Below are 8688 nucleotides of genomic sequence, written 5' to 3' on the forward strand. Positions count from 1 at the left end.
TTCCAAATTATTATAATTTTGAAATTAAGGGGCTCTCAGGCAAAGATATGGGAGTAAGAATAACAGTTCTAAATTAGGAAAATTAAAAATACAAATGCAATAGTACAAATAACAATAAAAAAACCCAAACCACTGACATAGCCAGAACATTTCCTGACCCCCTGTGGGTCAGGGTGGTGGCACAGTCCCATCCCAGGGTGGCTCAGCCCTCCTGCAGTGCCAGCTGTGCTTCTGCTGGAGCAGGGATCCTGCACAAGGGGGGAGTTTTCCTCTGCAGCTCCAGGGCTGCTGTGGATGGGCCTGCTCTTCCTCTGGGAATGCAGGGCAGGAGAAAGCTGCTCCTGTGGGAATGCGGGGCAGGAGAAAGCTGCTCCTGTGGGAATGCAGGGGGCAGAGGCTGCTGTGCTGTTCCAAACCTCAGATTATATCCAGGTAGGAATGCTTGGCTCCTGCCCTGGGCACAGCATCTCCCCATGGGATGATGGAATTTGATCAGCTGTGCAGGGACACTCCCTGGCCATGAACAGAAGATAATTAATAATTAATGACCCATTGACAGCAGATATCTCCTGGAGGGAGGATTGGCTGTGGAAAAGATAAAGGAAAAACTGCCCAATGAGCAGGAGATAACTGCCCCAGCTCTCACAGATGGGAGTAGAATAAACACCCCCATTTCCAACCTGACACAGCTGTGCACCAGCAAATCCCCACCACTGCCTCCAGAAAGCAGGAAAAACCAGGAGAGTGTGAGAATGCACTCCTCAGCTGGGATTGCTCCAGGATCACAGCTCAGGCACATGGGTGATGGGGGCTCTGCCTGTTCTGGGGCTGCAGGAGGGATGTGGAAGCCACCAGGGATTTCTGAGGGAAGAGGAGCTCACACAGGACAGTTGGCACCTCTGCTGTCCCCAAAGCTCTGGGAAAGTTCTCTTTGTTGTGCTGGCAGAAGGGGAAGAGCCTCCCTTGAAGAGGGAATAACCCCCAGGAGCCACCAGGCAGCACAGGGCACCACCTCTCTCTGCGACTGAAAACAGGAAAGGAAAAGGTGGGAGCCTCTACAGACATCCCAGGAGCCAAAAATCTGACGTACCACGAGCAGCTGTGCAGCAAAGGCAGAAAAAACCTCTGGTGTAAACTTGATGGAGGCAAAATTCCCCACTGGGGCTCTTGGCTGGGAGCATCTCGTGGCTGAGCTTCCAGCCCAGGCTGCCCCAGCAGCAGAGCCTGCCCTGCTCCCTGTTGTGCCATCGTGGCCTCAGCCTCCCCTGGTGAGGCAGCCCCACCCCCAGCCTGCCTCTGCCACTTCATCTGCCACGGCGAGTGCCTTTAATGAACGAATTAATTTTGTTCTCAACTGGGTGCGACGCGCATTCAGAAGGCAGAAAATAAACGTTTCCCTTTCCTAATTTCTCGCGTCCCTTTTGATTTGTCGTACACACGGACAGGCTCTCTCCATAATTCCCCCACCAGCTGGGCCCTGGATATTCCAGCAGAATATGCAGAATATTTATTCCCTGAGATAAAACAAGCCCCCAGCAGCAGCAGCAGCAGCTCAGATTGTGCCCCGTGTTTGCTTCCAGCCGCAGCCGCCGCCGCTGGCACCGCGTGGTGCCACACGCTGCTCAGGAGCCCAGAACAGATATTGCATCTCTCTCATGGGTCATCACGACCCCTGACCGCCCCCTCCCTTCCTCTGCCAGCAGGACCTTTGCTAAATTGCCATCTGAAATGGATTCCTGCCTGTTTTCCCCCATGCCAGTTTTTCCACTGAAGCGTCTGCGTCCTCCTCTCCCCACGGAGCCGCGCGCTGCGGTGGACACAGGGGAAGTGATCCTGTGCCCACTCAGCTTCTGTTTTGCTGAGCTTAATAAGCCAAGAGGCTGCACTGCAAAACAAGCTCCTTGCAGCCTCAGACCAGCCTTTTTATTTTTTTTTCCCTCTGCTCTTCTAGTTTTGGGATGGATGCCACAAAAATAGTGATGGTGTTGTGAAAACCTTTAAGGGAAAGCTCTGAAGTGACCACAGCAGCACCAAAGATCCTCTCTTCTCCAGGAGTGAAGAGGAGCTGTAACAATACCCAAAATTTGGATGGAACTGGGGAGGGAGGTGTTTTCCTGAGGTTTGGGGGTTGCTGGGATCAAATCTGAGATCTCAGCCATGTCACCACTGTTTCAAAAATCATTTGCAGCTGCAGGTATTCAGAAAGTAGAGCAGCAGTGAAGTGGTTAAGTGTGAGGATTCATTTCCTCACACTGTATACAATTCTGGGAGGACTGAGCAGACTTCCAGCCCCAGAATTAGCATTTTCAATCCCTCTCATAATGAGAGGCCACAGGCAGCCAGGAACAATCTCTCCCCAAACTGTCCCGAGCACAAAGCTGCTCTGAGAAGCAAGAAGCTCTTTAAGAAGGACTAATTGTTAAGATTTGCAAAATCCATTTTTTCCCATCATCCCTGAAAATCCATTTTAGAATTGGTAAATTTGTTCTAGGATTAGATTAATAGGTTTCATGATTTATAAACCTTTTCTTCTCTCTCGCCCTCCCCTTGACTTTCAAAAAGCAGTCGCAGACTTTGGCTCAGCCCAGATTTTAGCAGCATTTTCTCAACCACTGCTGTTGAGATATCCTGACAGGGTTTAGAATCCTGACAGGTGGATTAGAAGGAGGAATTTCCCACCTGGAATGCCATGACATCCCAATGCCAAACCCTCCTTCCAAACAGGATGCTTGAGGGTTAGATGTGTTAGCACCTGGGAAGCATCCTTGGAACCAAAACCGAACAAAACCCAGCAAAATTATTTAAGACCTTGCTTAGAATCACCTGAAAACACCACAACAGCACCACCTGCCCAGAGCAGCTGTGTTCAAATGTGGAAAACACACCAGAAAAGCAGAAAATTGTGCTGTTATCCAGAATAGCTCACAAACTCCAACAGTTTGCTGGGGACAGTTTGCTCAGGGACTTTCCCTGTCAGTGATGGTGAGTTTATATTCACTGGCCCTTGAGGGATTTGTTCTCTGTGCCCTCCTTTCCTCTCACACAGCCCAGGCTGCCCAAGCATCCCTCAGACATCCCAGTGGGATCAAACAAGCCACTGACACATGAGAGCCACAGCAAATCCCAGCTCCCCATGGGACCTGTACAGAGCAGTCTTGTGGAAGCAAATAATTTATCAGACTCAACAAAAGGTCCCACTGAGCAGCCCCAAAGCCACTGTCACAGCTCCACTTTGCTCCGTGGCCACATCATTCCCAGCTTGGGCTGATGGATTCTTAATTAGCATCTTAATGTGAGGAGCATATGCAATGAAGCATGAAAAGAAAATCCCCATCATTTAAATTCATTAACAGTCATCGAAAGTCTTCAGTGCAGAGGTGGAATTAGCTCTGAACTCCTTGGGAGAGCCCAGCTGTGCTCACTAAACTGTGCTGGATGTTTTATTATTGAGCTCCAGGAGGGTTTGGCCCCCTGGATTTGCCCCCCTGGATTATCAGGGATTGCAGTTCCCCAATTCCCTGTGGAAATTGCTGGGTGGCTCTGCAGGGGCACAAAGAGCTGGAACCACAGCCACCACCCCAAATGTGGGTGCAGAGCCCAGGGACAGGTTGGTGATGGAAGTGCCCGTGCTCCCCTGCTGGACACGGATTTCTGTGTCTCCTCCTGGTCCCTGCTCCAGGGAATTCCTGCAGCTCCCTGGGCTCTGTCCCCTGGCTGTCAGAAGGTACATCCCCTGTCCTGGCAGAGCTCTGCCTTTGGGAGGGGCTGTGGGTGCCCAGATGTGCCCGTGCCCCGGTGTTTTTGGGGGCACAGAGCCCCATTCACAGCCTGTGCTCAGCACACAGGACAAGAATGTGCCTCAGAGATCCCCCAGGGCTGCTGGGGTGAGGAGCTGTGAGAACCCAGTCCCATAAATAAACACAAGGTGAATTTTAATAAAGTAGGACTGGCTAGAATGTAAAAAAACCCCCTCATTTTCTAACCCTATTATCCCAGCCTTCCCTCCCTTGACCATTTGCCATCACCCCACCATGGATGGTGCTGCAGACACTGAAGTCACCAGGCTCCCTCAGAGCGTCCCCAAGAGCCAGCCCCTGGACTGGGGACTTGGGAAATGCTGGGCTGGGCTCAGAATTCCCACAGAATTCACCCTCCTGCCACGGGTGAGGAGCTGGGCAGATGGGAGGAGGGGAGGAACAGCTTGTGCCAGCAAGGCTTGTCCTCCTGAGCGTCCCCTGCCTTCCCCTGGGCTTTGTCTGTCCTCAGTGTTTTGCTGAAGACAAATTACCAAAGCCAAAGAGGCGAAGAAATCAGAATAAGCTGCTCCAGAGCAATTATAGTGAAGGCCTCATTTACAGAGAAAACCTGATTTAATGCAAAACAGGCTTAGAGGCTGCTGCAAACTAGTCTGGTTTAGGGTGTTTGTAGCTTCTTGAATTTCTTACACTCAATTAGGGATTGGTTTTATAAGCCAACCCCAAATTTACCATTAAAAAAGAATAAGACACCCTCACAGAAGTTTGAGCAAGTGCAAATAAACAGGATCCAGCTCCTATTTGCATTCAGTGCTGCTTTCCAGGCTCCTGAGGTGGAACTATCTCTGGAAGGGGACAGCAACCAACCTGATAAATGCAGAAATCCTCTGGAAATGCCAAACTGGCCACAGGTATAATATCCTTGGAGGTCTGTCTCCATCTGTGGGTCACACTCTGTGCTGGGTTTGGATGGCAGGGTTTGACAGAGGGGGGATACAGGAGTGGCTGCCAGAAGCTTCCAGCTCATCCTTATCTCCATCCATAAGCTTTTCCTGATATTTTCTCTGCTCTGCAGCTGAGGAGGGCAGGGATAGAGCAGCTTTGGGCCCAGCCAGGGTCAGCCCACCTCCCAATCCCATCATCTTCCCAGAGCCAGAGCTGCAGGGGGAGTGACTGCAGTGTTTGAAGAATGCAGCCATCTGAGATTCTTTCAGACATCTTTAATAAATGATAGAAAAGGAGCCTTTTTTTCCTCCCCCCCCTCTATGCCACGAGATTTTCACATCGAGTTTCAAAAAGATCTTTTATTCCCAGAATGGGGAAATAAAACCATTTCCATTCAAAACACTGCTCGAAGATTACATTTGCCTCAACCTAATTTTTAAAATACTTTCAAAAGAGAGGAAAATGAGTGTAAAGCAAACAGGAATCTGGTTTATTTTGGATTATATTGACTCCTCCATTTCATCTCAAAGGCTTTGAGAAGGTGGAGAGGGCTCACACACACAAATTCCTTTACAGCAAGAAAAACGCTGGAAAACTTTCTATTTTGGGCAGCTCCGTGAAAGAAATCTCATTCTGGGGTGGCTTTATATTTTTTTCCTGGTTAGACAGGAAAATGAAAAAGCAATTATTCATGCAGCTCTCATTAACCATGCATTTACAAGTTGTTTGGAGGTGATTAGTCAGTCTGAGCGCTGGCCCAGACAGCAGCAGCGTGTGTTTATTAACGCGGCGGGGAAGGGGCTGGAGGTGCTGCGGAGCATCAGCCAAAGCCTCTCGCTATTGATTAGCGATTTAGGCAGCCCGCATTCATTACAATCGCTCTTCCCGCCGTGCTAATGAGCGCTTTTAAACCAGACCTGGAATCTAAAGCTGGGGTTTGAGCGGCAGGCTCGGGACCAGCCCGACGGGTTTTGGCTGGACCATCCAGGGCATCTCTGGAGATCGGGGAATCTGTCTCGAGGTCTCCTTGGAGAAAGCTTGGGGTGGTTTTCATCCCAGATGTTGTCTTGTGGTCTCCTTGCAGAAAGGAGAGAGGACACCCACTCCTGGGGGCCGTTTTTCATCTCAGACCTTGTCTCGAGGTCTCCTTGGAGAAAGCTGGGAAGTGGTTTTCATCCCAGACCTTGTCTTGAGGTCTCCGTGGAGAAAGGAGAGAGGACACCCACTCCTGGGGGTGTTTTTCATCCCAGACCTTGTCCTGAGGTCTCCTTGGAGAAAGCTTGGGGTGTTTTTCATCCCAGACCTTGTCTGCAGGTCTCCTTGGAGAAAGGAGAGAGGACACTCACTCCTGGGGAGTGGTTTTAATCCTAGACCTTGTCTTGAAGTCTTCTTGGAGAAAGGAGAGAGGACACCCACTCCTGGGGGCCGTTTTTCATCTCAGACCTTGTCTGGAGGTCTCTGGAGAAAGCTGGGGGTGTTTTTCATTCCAGATGTTGTCTTGAGGTCTCCTTGCAGAAAGGAGAAAGGACACCCACTCCTGGGGAGTGGTTTTCATCCCAGACCTTGTCTGGAGGTCTGTTTGGAGAAAGTTTGGGGTGTTTTTCATTCCAGACCTTGTCTGCAGGTCTCCTTGCAGAAAGGAGAGAGGACACTCACTTCTGGGGAGAGGTTTTCATCCTAGACCTTGTCTTGAGGTCTCCTTGGAGAGAGAGGACACCCACTCCTGGGGGCCATTTTTCATCCCAGACCTTGTCTCTTTGGAGAAAGCTTGGGGTGTTTTTCATCCCAGACTTTGTCTCGAGGTCTCCTTGCAGAAAGGAGAGAGGACACCCACTCCTGGGGAGTGTTCTTCATCCCAGACCATATCAAATTGCCTTCCCAGGGCTGGAGCCATCAGCTCCTTGCCATCGAGGTAACTTTGGGAAAATCAGCTGGCAGCCTGATTGCGTGGCCTGACCTGGGAGTGAGTGTGGGAAAGGTCCAAATTCAGGTGCTGCTCATAAAAATGGGAGGATTTACTCCTGTAAATAACTCAGCCCAGTGATTGTGTGCTTCTCCCTCCGACTCTCCTGCCCTCTTTTCCCTTGCCTAATAAAATGACAACGACTGAATTCTGCAGTAGGGATTTTTTTTTTTTTTCAGCCTAGGCCTCCTCCCAGGATAATCTATTACCTTCACAAATTACTGCAGACAGTTCTTTATTGTTTAAAACCTTTTATCCAAATAAATGCATAAACCTTTAGGAAGGGAAGGGGGGGGGGATGAAGGGAACAGGCATTTGAAATGAAATTCTCCTTCCCTCATTGACTATTGTATGCTAAAAAAAAAAGGAAAATAAGACTGAAAAAAAAAGAAAAATGACTGAAAGAAGAGGAAAGGAATGAACCCAGGGGAACAGAAATTGGTGATCTGCAATGGATTTCATTAAAGTCTTCCCCCTTTAAATATTACAAGTGTTTGTTCTCTGCAGCCTGATAAATATCTGGCTGTGTTGAGATTGAAAATTGATAAGCCATGCAACATCAATCTCTTTCAGACCCGCAGCCTCCCTGCTAACTCATCACTTTGGGACGTTCCCACTTCAATTATCTGGGGGGGTAAAGCCACCTTGGAAGTATTTCAGGGTTCTGCTCCATTAGACCCCTTTGGGAAGACATTTCCCACACACCCAAACACAAAGGGGAATGGAGAGGCCAAATGAAGGAGCTGCTCCTGTCCCTTCCTGGCTCACTCCATGATCCTCCTTTCAGCATTTCCTCACTGCTGGGAGGAAGGATGAGGCTGGGAGACAGCAGGGATGCTCTGGGAGGGGTTTGGGAAGGGCCAGGAAATGCATCTGTGTGGTTTGTGGCCACACAAACAGGATTGTGCCGTGGTTTTTGCTACACCCACAAACTTCCTGGCTGTGAGGGCACAGTGAGGAGCTGCCATCCCACCTGGCTGCCCAGCTCAGAGGAGCATTTGTGCCTTGAGCAAGACTCCAACGTGAGCTTCAGGGTTCTCCTCTCCCACCAGTGAGCCCCAGTGCCCCACTGTCCCCCAGGCCCCCGCTGTCCCCAGCCCAGGCTGGGGGTTTGTGAGTGCAGGGAGATGTCTCAGCTCAGCACAGACCCAGCTGCTCCTTTTTGGGGAAGCTCTTTGAAGCCATCCAGCAGGAGCTGGACTTCCTCTGCCCCCCTGGAGACTGTCCTGGAGACAATCATTGAACAGTAACCTGAGGGCTGTTCACAAACCCCTGCTGGACTGGTGGAGCCTCTGGCATCTCCTCTGAGCACCAGCTCTGCCCAGTTTGGCCATCCCAGCTTTCACTGGGGCAACTCAGGGCACCCAATTTATCCTCTGCTTCTTCCTCCTCCTCCTCCTCCTCCTCCTCCTCTTCTCACATACCATGACCTGTCCCAGAGCATGGGTCAGCTCTTCCCCTGCCACAGCCGGGTGGGAACGGGGCCATCCCGGACTCACCCAGACTTAGGGAAGCTCTGGAGAGGCAGGACATGACTCGGAGCCGAACACGATGAAGATGTTGCCCGGGAGAGCAACTCCTCTTGTCTGCCCTGGCGACTCTTTATCAGGAAAGCCTCGTTCACTCTAACAAAGCTCAACTAATGTGCTGTTTATTACCCTGGCTGCGGCATTTGGACTGTCAGGAGATGAAGAAATATCCCCGGAATTAACAGCGACATAACAGAGGAAGAAGAGCCAGGGGAGAGGTTAAGGCAAGTGCTGTTATCTAAGAAATAGGCTCGTAAAGCCTCTCAGAGAGAAGGGTTTGTGCTTTGTACCTGAGAGGGGAACGGGGCAGCAGAGCCTGAGCACAGGGACAGCCAGACTGCTCCCCCAGTCCCCTGTGCCTTCTGGATGTCAGGGAAGTTAACCCACAAACAGCAGAGGTTTATGTCCAAAGAGGAAACAGAGTCCTGGAACTTGGTTTGAATAAAGGGAGAGGCCGTGGGGCATTCCCCGGGGGCCTCTCAAGTTGTTGGAGGCT

The sequence above is a fragment of the Passer domesticus genome, chromosome 19 (assembly GCF_036417665.1).
Source record: "Passer domesticus isolate bPasDom1 chromosome 19, bPasDom1.hap1, whole genome shotgun sequence".
Classification (NCBI taxonomy): Eukaryota; Metazoa; Chordata; class Aves; order Passeriformes; family Passeridae; genus Passer; species Passer domesticus.